We start from the raw sequence: 22724 nt of genomic DNA, 5'->3' as shown, positions 1-22724 counted from the left end.
CGGTCACAGCCACTTCGCCCGGCACGATGCGGTGCGCAAGTCCCGCCGATCGGACTCCAAGGGCACACCTGCTGAGCATTGCCGAACTACAGAGGTTAGTTAGTACAGTGCTAACTAGGCGCAGCCTTCCTGGCACATGGAAGAGTGCATGTACAGAGTCGTCCACATTTAAGCTGAACACCTCATTAGTATTCAAGACCTTATTGAGGCTGTTGTTTAATACATAATTCGGAAAATCATTACTGTGTTTGTCTACACCATGATTAGATGTTCTATAACGGGCATTGCACTCGTGAAGTATAAGAAACGTTCTAGTTTTACCGGTTTGAATACTAATGAGGTGTTCAGCTTAGATGTGGTCGACCCTGTACAGGTTCTTTAACACATAAGCGAAAACTCAATGCGCGATGCAATGCGCTTCAAGTTTTCTCCTAAGTGTGAAACAGCCTGTACGTGATAGTGTAGTAGATAGTCACACTTCTGATTAGTGCCTCAGCCTTTACACCTGTGCTCTACATCGGTTTTCGGTCTGTATAGTTTGTTTATTATGACTCACTGTAATGACATGCCACGCAAGAGTCTTCAGGAACTACATATCTGCAGTGGCTGTGAATGTACAAACTCCTCTAGTGTAAGGTGCCACTCTGTCCTGAATTTCCATTATCAGTCTTAATATCTTTAGGTAGCAAATTACCTACGAATTAAGACACGGGAGACTCGGAAAGATTAGCAACTGATGGGACTGTGCATTCATAATGGCTGTGATAAGATGCGTCTTGAAGGTGAAGCTTTGCCCGCCGGGGCGTTATTGTGGTTGCGGTGCTCGGCTGAGCTCATTCGAGGGTGAGACCCCGGCGACGGCAGTCACATTCCGATGGAGGGAAAATGTCAGTGGCCCGTACACTGTGCGATGTCGGTGCACGTTAAAAACAGCAGATGGTCGAAATTTCCGCAAATCCCCACTAGAATGTGCGTGATAATCATATCGTTGATGTGGTGCGTAAAATGCAATATATGATTATTCTGAAAGGTGAATCTTGCTTTGCCTGTTCTCTCCAATTTCCTCTTTCAGACGGCCGCCTTCAGACCACTCTGCCGGTGCATCTGCACGCGAGTAACGTGCCTGCTGCTAGTCACCGCAGCTTGTCCTGAAGGAAGGGTGAGTGGGGAGACGAGGCCATTCGCCAGCAGTAGACGTCCGCAGAATGAAACAAAACCCGCTCATTAGCGTCTTATCGCAATGCATAGTTCCTGTGCATACGCGAAGTAGCAAACCCTGCTTCTGTGATGTAAGACGGTTTCGGATTCTTTGGACTATCGGTGGTTAGCCTACACAAAGTATTAACTTACGCTACTACCCAAAATTAAAACTGTCTTTTATGCGCCCAACAAATCCTTTTAGCGTGGCGGAGGCCCAGATGATAAAGAAATAATCAGTGGATGAGTGGAAAAGTGTAATAATATTTATGAATGAACATCATGAATCTCATGATAATGATAGTGAATTGAGGGCACATTCGCTTCGGCAACACTGGCGTTTACAGGAAAAAGTCCTTCATGCGGTGATGAGTAAATCTTCGATAGTCCCGAAAAGACTGAACTGCATGCATCTTGGTTATTCATTAATTGAAACAGGAAAAATAATCCTTTGCTCTTCTAACGTGTTGTTCATTCAGGGTTTTCCTGTCGGTGCTGATTATTAGAAATGTATCCGAAATGTATTCGGCAGTTCGAATATGCGCGATTTGATTCGAGTGCCGAATCGAATAGAGCGCTATTCGATTGGTCATTCGAAATTTCAGAATATTCGCACACCCTAGTTAAGAACCGCAGTCGCTGTGATCCCGGAAAATAGCAGACAAAAAGGCATGAGGTCACTCCATACCCACACCAAACTGCAGCATGGTTTGAAAAATGTTGTTCACGGACAGGGCGTGCAAACACGGACACAAGAAAGAAGTCAGGACACCACAAACGCCGACTAACAACTCAACTAACAACTCAACAATTCAACTTGTGGTGTCCTGACTTCTTTCTTGTGTCCGTGTTTGCACGCCCTGTCTTTTTAGAATAAATACTTACCAACTAGCTCAGCTCTCTGTTATTCTAAACGTTGTTCACGGTATGGCGTAAACGGGCTGTTTTCAGCGCATAATAAAGTGGGCAAGGTGTGCGCTTTGGTTGATAGAGCGTTGTGTCGGACGCCGGAAAAAGGCATAAATTGTGTATCCAGTCATGTTTACAAATATGTACCTTGCACTACATGCGGCAGCGTCCGCCGCGGCGGTATAGCGGTTACGGTGCTAGACTGTTGACCCGAGAGTCGCGGGTTCGATCCCGGCCACGGCGGTCGCGTTTCGATGGAGGCGAAGTAGTGGAGGCCCATGTACACGTTAAAGAACACCAGATGGTCGAAATTTCCGTAGCCCTCCAGTACGGCGTCTCTCATAATCATATCGTTGTTTTGGGACGTAAAACCCCACATATTGCTATTACATGCGGCACCGAATACATAGGTCAGACGGGACGTTGCCTAATCGTACGCCTGCGTGAGCATGAGTTGGCTCTTTCGGGTCCTGATGCTAAGTCTCATTTGGCAGCCCATTGCAGATTATGTGGTTGCGTGCCCACACGCAAAACTTTTAAATAAAGAAACCGATTATAAAATACACACATGCTGAGCAGCGCACGCGTGAAATAGCCGTAGTTTTTCTTTGATAAAATTCAGCGAGACTTGCGTCAACCAATCGTCAATCAGCCTTCTAGATGAAGAGTAGAGATATCTTTCAGAGAAGGCATGATTTATGTTGTTTTGCAACAGATGTGCCGAGTTTTGAAGACTCATTGTTCCCTATATATGTTCACTCTTTTTCAATAATAAATTTGGTTGCGAGTTCAGCGCTTTGTCCATTTCTTCTTTCTGTCCGTATTTTAACCCTGTTGAGCTGTTATTTTGGTTGGCTATGTCATGCCCACTGGTCCTTGCTAACGTTGGCTATCACCCTGTAAGGGGAATGTTGACTAACTACATTCTACTGCTGGCTTGTAGGCTCTTAATTTTCTGTACTTGTGCGTAAGGCTACGTAGTACTGGATAGCGTGTGCTAATTACTAGTTATTGTCGGCTAGTTCTGTAACTTGTGCATGATGTTTGTTTCTGTTGGTACAATCGGGCAGGGTTGCTTATCGGTTGGTACAACTTTGCGATACATGTATTACATACGCCCTGCTCGGACTGTCCCACTTTAGCTTACCGTTGCTACTATGCCCAGGCTGGTGCCAAACGAACTGTGATAATGAAAAACGCGTTTTAGTGCACTTGAGTGCGTTTGTACACGATAAAATTGACGTCCATTCCCGAACGCAACCGCCGAAGTTACGTATGATCGTAACCTAGCCATCAGGCGTCGCAGTATATAACCGCGTTCCGGGTAACCTCTCATCCCACAAACTATTCGATGTCGAAGAAGACTCGGTGCGTCTTGTAACACGTGACTCAAATTAAAACAGGCAGCTGCTTGTTGACTCCTTCGTAGAACATCGGATGCCACAGGGCGTGGGATCTGGCGAAAGTTGTTTGAGTGGTGCGAGCCCAGAGTGGCCCTGTTGTTTCTCCTGCTAGCATAGCCTCTTGTGCTGTTACTTCCGGTTTTCTTAATATTCATAAAAGCTCTTTTTTTAAAAATGCAAATCGATGGTTGTGGTCCAAGATACTTATTAAGACATATATGAGATGAAAGCATAGCTCGTCTTAAAGGCCAGTTAACTGTCAGAATATTTAAAGAAAACTAATTCATTGATTTCATTAAAAGATGAGTCCGGATCCTTACGGCACCTGGCGGAGCAGATCTCTACCACACATTTCATTCTACGTATTCACTGAAACACGATTCGGGAAACTGCCAAGAAATCGATGGTTGTAGGACAAGACAGCAGTGGTATTTGACACATAAGATGTCTTTACTTAACATAAGGTCAAATTAACTGTCAAGATAAATAATGAAAATGAATAGATTGAGTTCACTGAATGATGTCAGCCAAGAAATAGACCAGGACCCACGATCGCCGACCTGCGAGTGCGAATACCAGACACCTGATTCAAGGATCTTTGCCGCCTCCATTTTGATACGCACTACTTCATTTATTTATTTATTTATTTATTGATTTATTACTTTATTTATTTATTTATTTATTTATTTATTTATTTATTTATTTATTTATTTATTTATTTACAGGATACTGCGGTCGAAAGACCAAGCAAGTGGCATAATAAAAAGTGATTCACAGTGTAACTTCAATAGCGGGAAAATTCAAGCAATAAAAACGTGTTAAGGCAGTAGAACACATGACAACAATTGAACAAAGTAAAATGGAAAATGACCGTTCCGTTAAGATTACGCCGCCGCAGACGAATGTTCCAGCTTTGTCGAGAGATAACGCCGCCACCAGCGATCACTGGAAAGTTCGATAGCGCCTGTATAAAAGCCGACGCGCTTGAACGCTTTCCAGTTTTTCGACGGCCGACGCCCAGTTCGCCGCTATCATTCTACAGCGTGTATTGCTGTAGTTTGAGTTTTCATTTCCCGGCCACAAGTTCGGCCAGATAAAGAGTTCCATCTAGACCATAGAGTTTCCTACAATACTTACTAGAGGGAACTCTGGCGCTAGTGTCTATGGGAGCTGCAATGCATCGCGCTTCAGCCAGCATGGGAATCATGGGTAGTACACGGATTTGTCTAAACTTCGTTCTTTCGGCTCCGTTTGGCTCCGCGTCGCCTGCATCCGCTTTGTCGCAAAACGAAGTTCAGCAAAAATCAGCAGTTTCACTTCACCACTTTAACTTCTTTAGGCTCACCGATTCAAATCTGGTCACGAAGTTCACAACGATTCATTCTTTTATTCGAAAGAAAACCAAAACACAGCAATAAACAAAGCCACAAGTGCGTTCGAAGCCCACAAGCACGAAGACTAGGCAAATCCGTGTACTACCCATCATTCCCATGGTGGCTGAACGATCGCAGCGCCAGAGTTCCCTCTAGGTCATTTTAGGAAACTCTATGATCTAGACCACGCCAGCTGTTGTTTTCGTCGACATCACGACCGCGTGACATCTTGAGTATACGTACTCTTCGGCAACACTCTCCCGATCTGCTCCTACGAATCGCAAGTGGTTTAAGCCTGCCATCAGCGCAACTGCATTTTTCTCACGGCGGAATGCCGTGTGCTTTGTCTCGATCAGGGCCATAGCAGCCGGAAAGGCGTCCTCACCACGACCACGCCTATGTCACTTCGTCGGAACGGGAGTGAAAGATCGACTGCAGCGGCACCCAAGGGCAGGACCACGTGTGCTTCCGCCGCGGAGAGAAGCTCGGAGGAAGTGGCCACCACTTCCGACAAACTCTACGCGTCACCCCACATGGTACCCATACTTGCGCAGAATGTGATTTCGTTGCACAATGGAGTGCAATGTGAGGGAGACCACGTAAAATAACCTCTGTGAAAACCGCGTCGGCTTGTACGAAACAACAGCTAGCGAGACGCAGATAGCAGCAAAAACAGCTGAGCAGGTTGGTAAGGTCCGACTGAAAAAAATACCATGACAACTAGGCTCGGAGTGAACTCGTGAGTGGTTTTTAGCTATTTCGATTTACTGTTGCGAGGCAACTTTCAAGATAATCGAAGCAGCTGCCACGAGATGTGTGCGGAATGCATCAACCGAAGCCTTTTTTGGCAATATCAGAGAAGCAATCCCAGTATTTGGTCAGCGCCTCTACCATTCCCCCTCGATAATACAACGAGTTGCTCTCGTTGCTCTTTTTCGTATTTGATTACGTATGCCTTTGACATTTTTCAAGAAAACTGCTGGCTTTCATTAAGGCTTTGTCAAACAAAGAGACGAGCTCTGAGAACTCCCTTTATTCGTTAATTTAATATTTTTAAAACGTTATTGTTTTCGCGTGAATTCGTACTTGTTCCGTAAGAAAAGAGACTGAAAAACGTGCACATCCATTTTAGAACTTATCCGGTTCAGAGTCTTTTTAATATCTGCGGTTTAACGTCCCAAAACCACGAAATGATTGTGAGAGACGCCGTATTGGAGGGCTCCGGAAATTTCAACCACCTGGGGTTCTTTAACGTGCACCTAAATCTAAGTACACGAGCCTCAAACATTTTCGCCTCTATCGCAAATGCAGCCGACGCGGCCGGGATTCCATCCCGCGAACTTCGGGTCAGCAGTCGAGCGCCGTAACCACTAGACCACCGGGGCGGGGCTATCCGGTTCAGAGTCATCACGTGTTTTGTGTCACTGTTGTGGTCTCATTTTTTCTTTGTATTTGAATTTCCTGCGCCTCAGTCTACAGCCACTTCCTACTGACTAAATCGACCACACAGCTCTTAGTGTCAAAGCCATAGCTTTAGGAATATATCTAGTGGCAATTAAGGATAACTTGCATGGTAATTCTTTATTTTCCCAAATAATTACAAAAGCAGCGATTTCATGGAAAAGATCGCATGATTTTGCTTTTTTAAAAAAACATCAATACTCGTGAATGAATGCTTTCGTAATAGCCATCTTTGTGGCGCTATGTAAAATGATAAATGATTCATCTTGAAGCATTTGCTTTCAAAGTTTCTGAATAGCACTTACGAGGTGAAAAATCCTTGAACAGAGGTAGTAGCTGGAAGCAGCGTTTCCACAAACGCCCTCGTCGAAACGTGGGCTCCAGCGACAACCCCTATTCAAAGATTTCTGATCTCTCCAAGCCCACATGTTCTTAACTTCAACCATCTATTGATTGCATTTAGAAATTTACAGTCGACTCTTATTGAATGACTTATGGAAGCGACTGCATTATTTATGCCGCATTCATTTATAAAACAATGCTGATTTTTGCAACATTTAAAAAAAATGACACTACGACGTTTACGCTTCTATAACTCCGCAATGAAAAAATACAACGAACAATATCACAACACTGTAAAATGCAAGTAAGGGTCCATATAAAGGTGAAATATTGATATATTTCGCAGTGCTAAAAATATAGCATTTTTTATTCACACATTTGATAGTTTTCTTACAGAAAATCAAAGGGGTGAGGGCTAAAGCAATGAAATATGACATTTGAGTTTAATGAAGTATATATTTATTGTTGATGTGTCCCGGTATAGCATGACTCTAGGTATACGGCAATACATACCAACTTTATTAAGCCGAGTGGGATATATTACGGAGCTCAATTAGAAAGGGCAGATATTTGTTTGCGAATTGCTTTACGATTTGAAGCGTCGTGTCGTCGTCGGTCTTTCTGCGAGTAGCTGGCGCTTTCACTCGTGAAAGCCCATTTAAGGAAGAATTTGGCGTGACGAATCGTTCGTAGCTAGATGAAGAGATGATATTATCGTCAAGCTTATTTTAATGACTTAAGAAGTAGTCAGGGAAAAAGCGATTAAGTTTTTTATTGTTCTTAGATCCGCAATCAGTGCAACAGTGGATCACGGGTTGGACGTTTGCTGACAAGATTTTTTTGGGCGAAAGCGTTAGTTGGCCCTTTTTTTTCGACCGCGCCGCCATAGGAAAATCGTCGCACAAGAACGGCACATAAATTAAGTCATCTTCGAGACTGTGCAATTAGTTGTTTGGAAACCAAATGCTCGCTTTTCCTACGTTCAGAAACCGAACGTTGACGAGAAAATGGCACAATGTCGCCTAAGTACCAGGATACGTATATAACAGACTGGCGGCGGAGCGTGGACTGCGAAATCCAGCGAGGCATCGTTCTGGCCGAGGCGAGTGAGTCGCACCGATGACGCCACCCGAACGTGATGAAGAACGTGCAAGACACATCGCACTGAACAATATATGCGGCACGATCCACAAGGCTCTGCAGATCATCATTTGGGAGCTCAGCAATATTTCGCCGCTACACCACGTTCAACGATAAAACTCAGTGGCTCAGCGACAAGCAGTTTTGATATCAGAAGTTTCTTAGCTGGCCTGCTTGTTTATGCACTGGCTAAGAAAACATGAGTTGTAAATAGATTCTAGCATACGAGTGCCACTAAAGGGACTCCAGCATCTCTACCTAGAATTCAATTTCTGAATTATTAAGGCAGAAGGCCGCCGGAGCTCTTATATTTTATTTCTAACATGTTCAGTGGAATCTGAAAGTTAGAAAGATGTATGTTTTTTTTTGAAAAGAGCCAAGTTCACTTGAACTGAAACTTAAAATTACCCGCGTCTTTGCTGCAAGCAATATGTTCGCGCCTGCTCCTACAATTTTTTGCCAGTGTGCTGATGTCGCCGATAACCTCAAATGCATGCTGTGGCTGAAATTCGATCCTGAATACCGATGATACTGGGCTATATATAGCCTACCATCGCCTACATTCAGGAACAAGATTTGGATTTGCCCCTCTAGATAAGAACATTCCATTTGGGCTTGAATTAGCTTGTAAAAGAAGACTAAATCGCAGCGAATAAACGATATAGGATTATTTTGCGACGATATTAACACCATCCTTGAGATTCAGTCGGTGCCGTGCATTATTGAATGGTCGTAATGGAGATGACTGGACTTGTAGAGCGAGTGGTCCTTCCAGAGAAGGGGCACACCATTCTGGACTGTCGGCAGCGTTTTCTTCTTCTGGGCATCTATTGAAGGCCTTCAAAAATGCTCCAGCACTTCTTCTTAACTCGTTTTATGTCGGGCCGTTTCGGATCAATTCTTCTTCAAGGTATAGGTCGGATCTCAATATCTTTATTTCAGCTGTCTTCTATTTAAATATCCTGTCTTGGAGCGAAAGAAGGACATAATACTGGAGCGCAAAACTCGAAAAGAAACACTAAGAGGCAGAAAAAAGTAGGAAAGTCGACCTCTTAATTTTTATACTCGAGTCTTGCCCTACAACATCATGACCATCAATAAGTACCAACTCGCCGAAGAAAAAAACTAACTGAGGAACGAAAGCTTGATAGGAAAGCAATTAGGACAGAAATGAAACATATTGACAGATTGGATGCAGCCACGTTGGTTGTTTTGGTCACGATAGTTGATACAGCGCTGGTTTACTAAACTTGGCTCAGTTTGATTCAAACAGATGCAGGAGTTCGCTGATTTTTTTATTCAAAACTGCTTTTCTCAGTTCACGTTAAAAAAATTAATTGCCCCATTTTGACTACAAATGTTATTTTAGAAAAAGAAACGTCACATGTCTATAAACTGCGACATCATGGTTCCGGCAAATTGTAAATATATTGTGAATAAAAGCATGTCGTCGCTTACAAGTTATAAAGAAGTGTTCATATTAATGAAATAAAGAAATCAACAAGACATAAAAGTATGATACTGCTGATAAATCTTTGAAGGCTTTCTCTGCTTATGTCAATGCTTTGTATTGTACAACTCATCAGAAAAAAAAGGAAAATCTGTTTCACATAAAATTTTTTGCTAGACAAGCAACCTTCTTTCTTATTTAAGCCTTGCTTAAACGCAGCCTCCTAATAAGTGGCATTGTTTGTGACAATTTCAGACAACCGGAAGCCATCGGGAGATGTGGCCCTGCCACCCACTGCCCAAGATGTGGAGTGGAGAACCGGGACAAAGGTATTTGCCTCACAGCCTGTGTGGTCTTGAGCCTCGTGAATCTATTAACTCCAAGATCGTGAAGAGAGCAGTTCATTCGTGCACATTTAGCAAGATAATGTTTAATTGAGGAAGATGGTTTCACATTTCGTGTAGCTAAGAATGAGAAGATGCGTGGTAATATTTACTCCAAAATCATTTATGGCCGGGACACGTGTTCACACTTTTGTGTAGCCAGTCTGCACGTTTACAATTCGAATGTATACACACGCTTAGTTGCATTGCTTATCACAGTCCGGCAAAGTACCATTTCCCGAATATGTTTCTTTTATCCCTTTCACCAAGTGTGTGTATGGACGGCTTTATTTTTGCCTGTGTGTCACACTCGAAGCCACGTAGTTATAAATAGTTAAGTCTAATAAATAGTTAAGTATAAATAGTTAAGTTATAAATAGTTAAATCGCACCCACCTGTCAGGAATTTCCGCAAATTCCTGAACGATATGAAAAAAGCTTACCATACTATGCAATGATGTATTTCCTACTACGACTTTATTGCTAAGAAAAAAGCACCAAGAAACTTGCATTCAACAGTTGCTTTGTATCTCAAATCTGATGTGAAGCGGAATTCGTGATCTCACTTGTATACCTCGTATCTTATGGGTCCGTTATATTTATCTGTAAGTGTCACATAGTTCGGCTTTCACAACTGTGTCGACTATTTTGGCCCAATTTTCCCGAGCTTACCTATCGCCGTGAACTCCTTTTAAAAAACTAAGCTGCCGTCTTGAAGGACCACCGATATACGCAGATTCATCCATAGCCGATGGTGTTGCTTGATGGAAGGATACCGTGCTTTTCAGCGTAGGGAAGAATTTCTGCATGCGGCATATTGGTTTTGTAGTCATTTCTCGCAGGTGTGCTCCGTATTACGGTTCACCGAAGTTGCTCGGCAAAAGCAGCTGGTAATATTTGTGAAAATATTGGGCATGTTTTGTTTGTTCTCTGAGGTAGAAGAGCTAGCGCTGTGGCGTTAACTGTATTTCGGCTCCTACTCGAATTTCTACGGTAGGAGCCTAGTGTTAACCACAAGCAATTTATCCATTTATAACAAAATATAGCGTCGCTCACTGATGAGTGCTAACTAAGCGCAATACGCCATTCAGCCTCATTACTTTGTTCATTAATTTGATGTGCATTCCGGCGATATCCTTCATGTATGAAATCATCTATCTTGCGCGAATGGTTTTCTTCTCCCGACCGTTGCTACATCGGGGAATGCCTTATGTAACAGGGTACTTCACGTAACTCGAACCAAATATTGCTAAAAGTGGCAACACAATCAAGCCTAGAACATGTGGTTTGCTGTCAAGGGTCGCCATGTAGTGTATATGTATATTGCACCTAATTAGTTAGCTAACGTCGATCATGCAAAAGTTTTAATAGTCACTTCATAACTAATTTCATTTCGTTACATTGTAGAGGTCATTCCAAAATGGCCGTTCAAAATTTTCGGATCGGTTGTTTTTGAAATAAAACCAAGTGACGGCGCTCGTACGCTACCGTACTGCAGCGCTCTCAAACGTGCTTCGAGCGAAGCAACCGGCGCGCGAACCGTCGCGAAATTTCAAAGTATATTTAGACAGGCGGTGAAGGCAGGCAAAATGACGGCTGCCTAGCAATCCCAACGATGACGTCTTCCTCCTCCTCGTCACTACAGCCATGCTCTGGCGGCTGTTGCCTGTCGCCATTGAATGAGGTCATATATATTTTAAAGACGATAGTCTTTCTTGGGGAACTTAAACGCAGAAATTTTGGTCTGTCTTTCTGTCTGTCTGTCTGTCTTTGTTTGTCGGCACGTCCCTCGATTCAGCCACTCGGCCAAAGTTGAACCACTTGCCCAAGGGCCAGCCGTCTTGAACTGGTACGGCTGTTCATACTTCTGAACGTTGTCGATCAAAAAGTAAATATCATGCATATCTGAGGTGCAACATCACTAGGTAAGTATTAGGTGGCGTGTTCCTTTAATAGAAAATGCATACATACGTAATCTTAAGGATCCTAGTTTCTTAAGCTGCGCTGAAAATGCATAAGAATGGAAGCTTGAGCGAGTTGGTATGTTTTCATCTTTGTTGAAACAGCGCTCACTAGACGACGACGAAGTAAAAGAAGGCACAGGACAGGCAGCGCCTGTCCTGTGCCTTCTTTTACTTCGTCGTCGTCTAGTGGGCGCTCTTTCAACAAAGCTGAAAATGCGACTGCGTTGAAATTTGCCTTCCTCCGTGCCCTTCGCACGAGCTCATTGTCGTGTTTCGGTTTCGGTTCTGTATTGCACTGTACGAATGCCATGGGTTGGTGTTGAAAAACTTTAGTTTTGAGAAGGCCAAGAAGATGAAAAAAAATATTTAAAAAATGAAAAAGCGGCGTTGTGGGCGGCCTTCAGGCTGCCGGTTGTGGGCGCCGCTCTGGCGTTCCTGTTTTACCCAGGCGACGTGTAAATAAAAGAGTGTGTGGAGAGTACTCGTTGAGTGCGGACGTTTCTGTGCTTCAGCGCTTCGCGCCAAACCGTGATTTCGGGCCGGCTGGCGTCCCCGCCGGTCGCGTTGGTCACCGCCGGTCTTCGCCTGCTGCTGCACCGGGACTACCAGCACGCAACACAGCACTCATGTTTCCCGACGTATTGCCAGATGGCGTCCATATCTCACACAGCGCCTCTTCTATCGTCTTTACACGACATTTCCAGCGAAGCACGCAGATACGCAGCCAATTTTTTAGTTCACCCAGTGAAATCGAATCTACGAAACTGATCTTTGCCGTGGGCCATGGTTCGAAATGTGCCGCCTTGCGGGATCTTTTCCTCAGTACGTGTTTAATTTAAGAGCCTTCGTACTGCGGTGTGCGGTAGTCCGATCGACATTGTGGTACAATGTGCATTCAGATGACGCATGTGCTTGACAATAGAAATGACTCAATGTAGGTGATGAGGCTGGATAGACATAATTTTTTATTTTTGCGCCCCTTGTTTGTAGCCTGTGCCGTTGTGTCGCTGTCCATCTGGGCAAACGGACAGCGGTCAGCTGCACTGGTTGTCCCACCACTTCAGCGTGACCCGGAGCGGCGGAAGCACGCGACCGCTGAAACCGTCGCCTGTCGTCTTCAGCAGCGCCTTCCAGAACGCGGCAGCCGTTCCCGCAGCTGTGCCGCCTGCGCCTGCCGCATCCTGTAACACCAACACCGAAGTCCGCATGGGCGTGTGTAAAGACTGTGCCTCGATCACCAGCCGGTGATCGAGGCACAGTTTTCGGTCGCAGACTGGGGGGAAAATATGGCAGCCATGTATCCCCAGCATAACAATGTGTTTGATTTTATTTATTTTATGTCAGCGTATTGAACAAAATGTTATAATTTGCGAAACCTGTCTCCCTGTCTGGTTTGCATGTTGTCACTATTTGCTCAGAGTAGACGAAAAATCCTTGAACAGTACGCATCGCTGGAGCCAACGTTTTGACAAGTCGTCTCGTCTTCTTTAAGGCACCAACTGCTTACCCTATCGCGTCTATAGGTATGTGCTTCGTACACTCTCCCCAATCAGAAGCGTGGAGGAGGATAGGCCAACCAAATGCGAAAACAGGAAGCGTGATGAGAAGACGGGGGAGAAGAAAACATAGGAGGGGATATTGAGATATAGCGTCGAATTGAATGGTTAAAGAGAAAACATTTCAGTGAAAGAACGAAAAAGGGAGTACGGGCTGGAAGGCACTCTTTGTGTCGTGCTTTTGTTCACGTCGAAAGGGTAGAAGTTCGGAGGTTTTCGGCTGCATCGTGACCGTCACAAGTGAGCAGCTGCTGACAATGTTTATTTGGACAATGACATTTGACAATGAATTCTTGGATCAAAGGCTTAAGTTTCACTGGTTCTGGTTGTCCAGCTACTATGGAGGATAGATCCAAGGGCTCCGTTTGGATGTTTGGAGTGGATTGGCTGCAGTGGATTAAACTTCCGAATGAAATTCTATAGATGGACGTGATGCTCCTTGCTTTTAACTACAGCGACCACTTCAATTTGTTTGCAAACATTAGATTTAAAGCAAGGAAGAAGTTATATTGGCGGAGGAATTCCAAGTTTCTATGACGTCAACAGGTGACCCTTGGTTCTTCGGGAAACTCTTTTCTAAACCATTAGTTGCTTGCAAATATTCCTATAATACCTAAACAGGGCACTTGAACATTTCGTTATAAATGCTAGCGGCTGGTTAGGCTGCACTTTTCGGTCTGTTCTAGCTAGGGATAGTAACGCGTTTCGTTTACAGGCTTCGGTTTAGGCCTTGTTTAGCGCGTCACGCGGCTAATTTCTTTCAACAGATGTTACCTTTGGAATGCTCAGAGTGGGGAACGAAGTCACTGTTGTCTAGAGCCTAGAGTAATCAAGCTATTGTTGGCTGCTCGCGAAATGTGGTGGCACTAGTAGGGAAAGCCGCAGACCTCGAAAGGCGGCTCACAGATTCAGAGTAGTACTCAAGATATTTTAAACTGGAAATCCAGGGTGTTGTGAAGAAAGAAAATGAGGGCGTTGCTATAATACAATGCGAAGCATTTCTTAGCGAACCTCAGGCACTTTGGCCGTATCTATCTATCTATCTATCTATCTATCTATCTATCTATCTATCTATCTATCTATCTATCTATCTATCTATCTATCTATCTATCTATCTATCTATCTATCTATCTATCTATCTATCTATCTATCTATCTATCTATCTATCTATCTATCCGCCTACGTCTGGGCGGTCTCCCGGTCTTCTCCATAACGTGTAATCTACCAAAATGGGCATAGCAGCGGATCAGCGTGTGTTGAACCTGATTCACAGGTCACGACATACAAAACGCAAAAGGCCTGTCGCGTACGTCATGAAACCCCTTTCCCCAGTCACGTACGGCACATACCTGCATACAACAGTTCATGTTATGCGGGTAAGTGCCACAGGTGATTCACAGTCTCAATCAACACAGTAACCGCGAACATACAGCTTGAAACGCAAGGCAATTGAGGGAAATGAAGACAGAACTCCCCTAGAAGACACTCGACTTCCATCCACTCGTTCACCAGATCCGCTAGAATGTGATCCACGTGATCTGCTTATGACGCTGGGCGATGGCCTCATGCTGACCCAGTATTCCATGAGATTGATTGAGAGCCGCCTTGTGAGAAGCGAAGAAGCCTCCGCTAAGTGCCCTGACGGCATGCGGGTATACCATACAGCAATGCGGACGTCGACCGCTAATACGCACATTGCCTCGACACTGGGGACATCGTCTTATGCCATCCCGCATGCGATAGCATAACTGGCTATTAGAACGAGCAGGTACACAGGGATGCCCTGAGCAAGGTGGCCAAGGTGAACGCAAGCGACATGGGTGACCTGTCGGCCTCAATTTGCCTGACCATCGGCAAGCCGCACATGATCACGACCAACGTCGACGTAAGCGACGGCGTGGTTAATTGAAACATGGTCACCTTGTGGTGCGTCGAGCGTGACAAATACGGCAACCTCGTGCGACTGTTGGTTGAATTTCGAACGTGCAGGGTAGGCATTGTCGATGCAGCCAGGACGAAGCACGTCACTACCGCAAACATCTCAATAGAATCGAAATGGGTGCCCGTGGTAATGCGAACCACCACAACCACAATATACGCCAGAGAAATGTCTCGTGTAAGAGGACACAGTTTCCCCTTGCGCAAGCAAATGCGATAACTGTGGTATATAAGTCACAAAGGGCCACATAACGCCAAGTTAGTCTACAGATACGATAAGCGCGAACCACTGAAGTTGCTCTACGTAAACCCTCTCAAGGGCTAAAATCCTCGACGACCTATACCTCCAACGTAAAAGGTGACTTCAGGTTTCTACATGTCGCCGGCTCTATCGGCCGACAGCCTGTCGACGACATGCTCCGGCTAGCAAACAAGCCTCTATACATTCTCTTGGGCCGGGCTACCACATTCATTTGATGCCGCAATCACAACAATCACCTCACGCCCGCCGCTCTCAACGTAGTCTGTGCACGCGCACGTGGCCGACCTCGAAACAGACGCTCTGCTTACAGAAACTGGCGTGTTAGCACTTTCTGAAACCTGGAGCGATGAGCCCACGGTATCGTCCACAGCAAGCGGCTTCATTGCAGGTGTGGAGATGCAGATATAAGAACATGGCGACGCGCAATTTCAACGTAGGCCGGCTGCCAACACAAAACACATACGCACAAGCAGCGGAATCGGCGAGGTCTGCGTTGAGCGCTTCAGTTACAATTACAGAGACATTCCGCTCACCGCCATGTACCTGAGAACTTTCAAGAGCCGCTTCCACACATGCACACGGGTTCGTGAAATGTGCGTGCGTTCTCCATCATAACGGCCAAGAATAAGCACTACATATCAGCTGACCGTGTCTGGTGTGGTTAATACCCATGTTGCTGTTGGCATCGTTACGCAACTGTAATAGCTGGTTATATAACACAATTGCGACTCTTCTACACAGGTCGGCAAATAAATTGGAGCTCACTCAGATTCACTCAAGAAATACATTTTGCTCTGAGGGCTCACTCGGACTCAGACTCGACAAAATGTTCCTCAGACGGAATCACTTGGACTCAGACTCACTATTTTTTTTGTCAACCGGACTCATTCAGACTCACGCTCACCAACATACTGCTCAGCCGGACTCACTCAGGCTCAAGCTCACGGCATGACCTGAGTCTCAGTGAGCCTGAGTGAGTCGACTCATGAGCTCGTTAGCTTAAAATTTCCTTTTTCTATCATGGTCTCAATGCTCTTTAAAGCCAATATCTCACATAATCGGTGCTCTACAATACGCCATTTGATCTTTTACAGGCTTATATGAGGTATTAGTGGTTTCAATCCAGTAAGGACATTTTATTGCGATAGCAATTATATGGACAGTCTCGGCTGGATTTTGCAGTCGCCGTCGCCGCCGTCATGCACCGTATATGTGTAGGTATGTATATATATATCAAAGTCCCAAAGAATTCAGAAAAATGCTTCCGAAGCGCGGAATCGACCCGGCGACCTACCGTTCCGCAGCGCGCGGCGCTAACCCCTCCGCCAGAAGCGCAGATCCCTCAGGCAGCTAACGGCGAGCGTTATATACACACCCTTTACCGATGGCAGGACTCGGAGACGGCAGGCGCTTATAAGCGTTTCTTCATTACCAGCGAGATGGCGCGAGGAGCGCGTCGGCGAGGTCGCTCGCTTCTTATATTTGCACAGGGAGAACCTTGCCCTTCCGCTGTCTGCTCGCGCGGTTTTCTCGTGGTGAGGGGAAGAGGGATGTTTCAAGCTTTCACCGTAATGTCCGCGCTCATGTTACGGAGCGTACGAAAGTCACTCGAGCTCAAGGGACGCCGCTAATCGAACAAACAGAAGATGAGCGCGAACTATCAAGTGTCACAGCTCGACACTTGAAGCACGCTAGTTTCCTTCGCTGTTTCGGCCGCCTTTGCAACAGGAGCGCTGTTCAAACTGAGAGTATTCATTGGCGAGCCTCACTTCGTATAGCATTAGTTCGTCGACCCCGGCCGATGCCTAGACCGGGGTCGACGCCTCGACCCCGGTCTAGGCATCGGCCGCGAGCCCTTGGGCTCGGGCGGCTTCCTCGGCTCGCTGGACGGCCCAAAGTTGTTCTTCGATTGCGGAGCTGCGCAGAGCCTCCTCCCAGCGCACCCTGCGGTTCGATACTGCCTCCTCGTGGTTTCCGTGTGCTTTGTAGTCTAAGCTCGAGCACTCCCATAGTATGTGGCCCAGTGTTGCCCTTTAATCGCACATCTTACATTTGTCTGTCAAATAGAGGTCAGGGTAACAGAGACGAAAGATAACTGGGTTTGGGGAAGTGTGTGTGTGCAGCTGCCACCACGCAACTGCCTGCTTTTTATTTATTCTTTTGGGTGGCGGTGGGTATTTGCGTCTTCCTAGCTTGTAGTGCTGTGTTATTTCATTGTAGCTAGTCATACGTTCCTCCCACTCCCACTCTTCCCGCGTGGGACCTCGGTCGAAGCGGCGTCGGCGTTCGCAACGGCTCGGTTCGTGAGCTCTCGAGCCGCCGCGTGTGCCGCCTCGTTGCCGGCCAGCGGGGTTTCTGTGTGTGTGGGGGTCCATATAACGAAAATGTCATTTTTGTTCCCGACTTTTTTTTCCTCCTTATTCGTTAGGATTCGCAGCGCCTCTCGGGAGACCCGGCCGTTAGCTTAGTTGCGTATCTCCCCTTGCGAGTCACTAATTACTACTTCGGCCTCGCTGGTGGCCACTGCGAGGGCGATAGCCACCTCCTCGGCCGTCTCGGTGAGTGTGGTTTGCACCGTAACGCTCGTCTTGCATATTCCTTCGCAGTTGACCACCGCGGCCACATAGCCAAACTTGCGCACGTATCTGGTCGCGTCCATGAATACCGCTTCCTTGCTATTGCCGAATTTCCTCTGCAAGTCCTGCGCCCTCTTATTTCCTCTACAGGTGTGATGATGCGGGTGCATGTTTTTGGGCAGCGGCGGAACTACTATTCATTCTCTCACCGTCGTGGGTACGTCTGCTTTTTCACCCTGCTGCGTGTGATAGCCTATGCCTAGCATTTCAAGGATGTGCCTACCCGTTTTTGTCTTTGAATGCAGTTCGTATTGTGCTATGTCGTGCGCTTCTATTAATTCATCAAGCGTGTTGTGCAAACCTAGTTCTCACAATTTCATCGTGCTTGTGTTCTTCGGTAAAACTAAGGCTTGCTTATAAACGTTCCTGATTAAACAATCTAATTTCGCTTTCTCGGGTACCTGCCACTTTAAGTAAAGGCAACGTACGTGATTCTGCTAAGGACGAAGGCTTGCACAAGCCTAATGGTGTTGCCTTCTTTCATACCGCTGTGTCTGTTTGTAATGCGTTTTAGCAATCTGATGGTCTGATTTACCGCTTTTTCCAACCTGCGAATGGTTTCATCGTTGTGCCCATTGTCTGCGAGATGCAAGCGTAACACGCGCATAATGTCTACTTTGGGAATTGCGTGTCCTTCCGAGGTTGTCAGCCGTATCTCTTCTTGTGCGTTATTTCCGTTTTGTCCGCTTTCTTTGGGTTCGCGACCTCTGCGCGCAGGTTTGTAGACTAGTAGCTCGGATTTCTCAGCCGAGCAGGTAAGGCCTGTGCCCTCTAAAGAACTTTGAACCGTGTCGATGGCTCTCTGTGGCGTTTGTTCGATCTGGCCGTCACATCGCTGCGTTACCCACATGGTAAAGTCGTCTGCGTACACAATATGGCAGAACCCGTCAATCTCCTCTAATTTAGGCGGTAACCGTACGAGTGCGAGGTTAAAGAGCATGGGCGAAAGCATCGAGCCCTGAGGGGTGCCGGCGCTGCCCATCTCTCTCTCTCTCGGGACTCAAGAGCGCCCAGCGTGATCTTCGCTGTCCTGTCCGTGAGAAATTCGCGCACGTAGTCCCATGTCCGTTTACCCAGTCCCAAATCCATTATTCGGATCAGTATAGCTGAGTGCCTGACGTTGTCAAACGCTTTCTTAAGACCTAGGCCTAGTACTGCTTTGGTGGATCTGGTCATGCTGTCTATTACCCGGTGCTTGATTTGTAGCATGGCGCCCTGCGTGGAGAGGCTCCTCCTGAAACCCAGCACGGTGTGAGGAATCAGGTCGCGGTCCGCGAGAAAGATGGTTAGTCTCGCGAGGACCACGTGCTCCATGACCTTACCAAAGCAAGACGTCAGCGATATCGGTCTTAGATTTTCCAGCTGTAGGCGCTTTCCCGCGTTTGGTATCATAACTATGCGGGCGGTTTTCCACTGTCATGGAATCTGCCCCTTTTCCCAGCATTTGTTAACGACATTCGTGAGTTGCTCTAACGACGCGTCGTCTAGATTTCTAAGCGTTTTGTTGTAACCCCATCCGGTCCGGGTGCCGACTTTGTGTTGAGTCTGTGCAACACCGCGCGTATTTCAGCAATGTTAACGGTCTATCTAAATCTTCGTTCACAGCGCCTTTGTATTCGGGGGGGGGGGTACGTGTCTAGCCTGATTAGTGTATCTCGTTTTGAGCTCGTGCAGGAGTTCTTCGTTGGTCCCTTTGTATTGGTTTATAATCTTATTGACCTTTTCCCTATGTGCCGTTTTTGTCTCCTCTGGTTCCAGTAGGAACCTGAGGAGATTCCACGCCTTGGTTAACTCCAGATGGCTATCCATGCTGTTACACGTTTCTTCCCACTGTGACTTGCAGAGCTGTGATGCATATTCCTCGATGTCTCTATTTAGCTTGGCAATTTTCCTACGTAAAGTCCTATTGTGTCGTTTTGCCTTCCATCGGGCTTGTAGGCTACGTTTAGCCTCCCACATGTGCAAAATTTTACTGTCTAAGACCTGGAGGTTCGCCTCGAGGGGACCTCATGCGTTGCCGTCGCGACAACCCGCTTCAGCGTTTCGGTCCACCTTTCGATATCGTCGATATTTTCCAAGGAGTTAACCTTATCTTTCCTGATCATTCTGAACTTGTCCCACTCGATAAGTTTGAGTCGCTTGCTTCTCGTCTTGCGCGGCCCCGCGTCGACTTGAATTTCTACAATGGCGTGATCGCTGCCTAAATCCTCTTGTGTATTTGTCCACCATACGTTTTCTATTTTTTTAACAAACGCGAGGTCGGGTGAGGTGTCTGCACAAACGCTGTTCCCTCTTCGCGTAGGTACAGAGGGGTCAGTACCGAGAGTGAGACCTTCCTGTTGCGCGTCCTCCCATAGATTCCTGCCTTTCAGATTTCATATTTATAGCCCCATGCTGTATGGTGAGCGTTCAAGTCTCCCGCTACGAGGAGAGCTCGGTTACCCGCAATGCCAGCAGCTTTCTTGAGAAACGTGCGAAAGCGGTGCTTAAATCGGGGGCTGCCGTACACGTTAAAAATGAAAAGACTGTCGTTCCGGTTCCTCGTGGGTACTATCTCCACCAGCAAGTGCGGTATTGTGACGGCCTTAATCTCGTGTTGCGTTACGGTCAGGTTACGTTTGACTAGCGTCGCGACGGCCGGTTTGTCCCGAGGGGCGGTATCGTGAAATGACCTGTAACTCGATAATTTAGCCTTAACGTTAGTCTCCTGTAGAAGTATCATGTCCGGTTGCTCCTTGTTAATTAGGTACTGTTGCAGGTTTCCCCGCTTTCTAGCGTATTCTCTAAGATTCCACTGCCAAATTATGTAAGTTTTCCTGTCGTGTGTAGCCATGGTGCCAGCGATTGTTCGTGTTTTGCAGTGCTTTCCTAAGTATCTGTTTCCACTGATCTGTGGTACGGCTTCCCTGTCGGTTTGATGGGCCCACAGTTGCTAGCTGGCGACCTTCTTTCTGGGTTTTCGACCCTCATCTGTAAGGCTGTGAGTTGTGCTCTATTTGCTGCATTGTAGCAGTTATCTGCTGCATCGCGTTAGTGAGCTGGCTAAGCATTCCTTCCATTTCCATCTTACGCGTGTTCTTTTACTCCTCTATTTCTTTCCGCATTGTCCTTATGTCTTCTCCAACTTGAGTTTCTCGTCTATCCTGTCGTTTCCTACTCTTTTCCTCTATTTTATGTGTTTTACTCTCGGCGTGAGCCGAATTCCACTTCTACTGCCCTGCGTTTTTTAGGTGCGGGTACCGTTTCTTCCCCAGGTGGTACCTGCCCTATATTTTCCGCAAATTCGATGATTGCGTCCTTCCTAGTTACCTCATCCTTTAGTTTGGCATTTTCTTCTCTGAGTTCCTTTATTACGTTGATGTATCTGACGTTATCACTCCAAATACTCGAGTCGTTTTTGGATTTTCGTGATAAATGTCGTTTTCCCCTTCACTGTTAGGAGTGGCAGTGCCGAACCGCGCGGGCGCCCTGGAGGCGGCTTTTTGCGCACATCTCACCTTGAAGGCTTTGGGTAGCCCGTCTTTATCTCCGTTTCCATGTGTCTCTCTATATCGTCAGGGGAGTCTTCGTCGGGTATCCCACAGATGATGCCCTTGGTTGTATTTTAAGGCGCCGCTGCGTGTGCACTCGCTTCGCACTCTTTGTATCCCATGCGTAGTTTTCAGACTTCACAGTATCTTCTGGCTCTTTCTTCCGATGGAGTGCTGACTACTATTATGTTCTGTCTTTGGTTCACACGAAAGATATCGCATTTTGTTCTCTCTTGCGTCAGTCCGGCCGCGTTGCGAATTGTGTCGCCGATCCGAGCAGCACGATGCGTCACGGTACAGAAGCCATCTCTAGGGCGCACGATGATTTTGATGTCGTCCGCCGGCAGGTTGGGTTTCTTGATCGTCATGTACAGTCTTCGCACGTTTCTGGCTGCCCTTCTTATATATTTTGCTTCACTAGCCAGCGTATCAACTGTCTGCTCAACTGGGTCAGTGCCCCCGACGAGCGTCTTGCGTTCCTTGCATTTGGCGCGCACGTCGAGCCATCAATTCTCTTTACGGAGCTCTGTCGGCGATATTTCTTCGCCTTCCACTTGTACCACTTCAATTTTGGTCGTAAACAAGGCCGTAAAGCGATGAGTAGTGAGGGGCGTCGCACTTCTCGCCGCGTTCGGCCTGGTCGCAAGCCGCGCTTGCGGCGCGAGCAACGGCGTCGACCAGTGCTGCGTTCGGCTTAGTTCGTCTGCCGGTGAGGCACCGCAATAAAGTCGCTGCAGTGACCAGAAAAATGGCTCACCTGCGAAAAACTTGGTATCTACAGCGTTCGCTGACCTTCTCGATGCGTCTGAGGAATATGTCGTTGATCGAAGGTCTTGATTTCCGCCACAAACATAGAAAAACTGCAGAGACGACGTGAAACACGTCCGCACTCTCTTGCCCCCTAGTGGCCTCTCCTCGGATTCAGACTCACTAACTTTTCCTCAGCCGGACTCACTCGGACTCAAACTCCACATAATATTACTCACCCGAACTCACTCACACCTATACTCACGGCTCCATCTGAGCCTGAGTGAGTCGACTTTTGAGTGAGTTTGCCGACCTATGCTCTTCTGCAGATGTGTGCGCGTATACCATTTGCACATATCTTTAGCGGCCTTTCGTAACGTTTCGCGCAATGTAAAAATTTATGCCACAGTCACCTTCCCGCCGCATGCTTCACA

The sequence above is a fragment of the Rhipicephalus sanguineus genome, chromosome 1 (assembly GCF_013339695.2).
Source record: "Rhipicephalus sanguineus isolate Rsan-2018 chromosome 1, BIME_Rsan_1.4, whole genome shotgun sequence".
NCBI classification, from domain to species: Eukaryota; Metazoa; Arthropoda; class Arachnida; order Ixodida; family Ixodidae; genus Rhipicephalus; species Rhipicephalus sanguineus.
Note: the sequence above shows the minus strand (reverse complement) of the source record.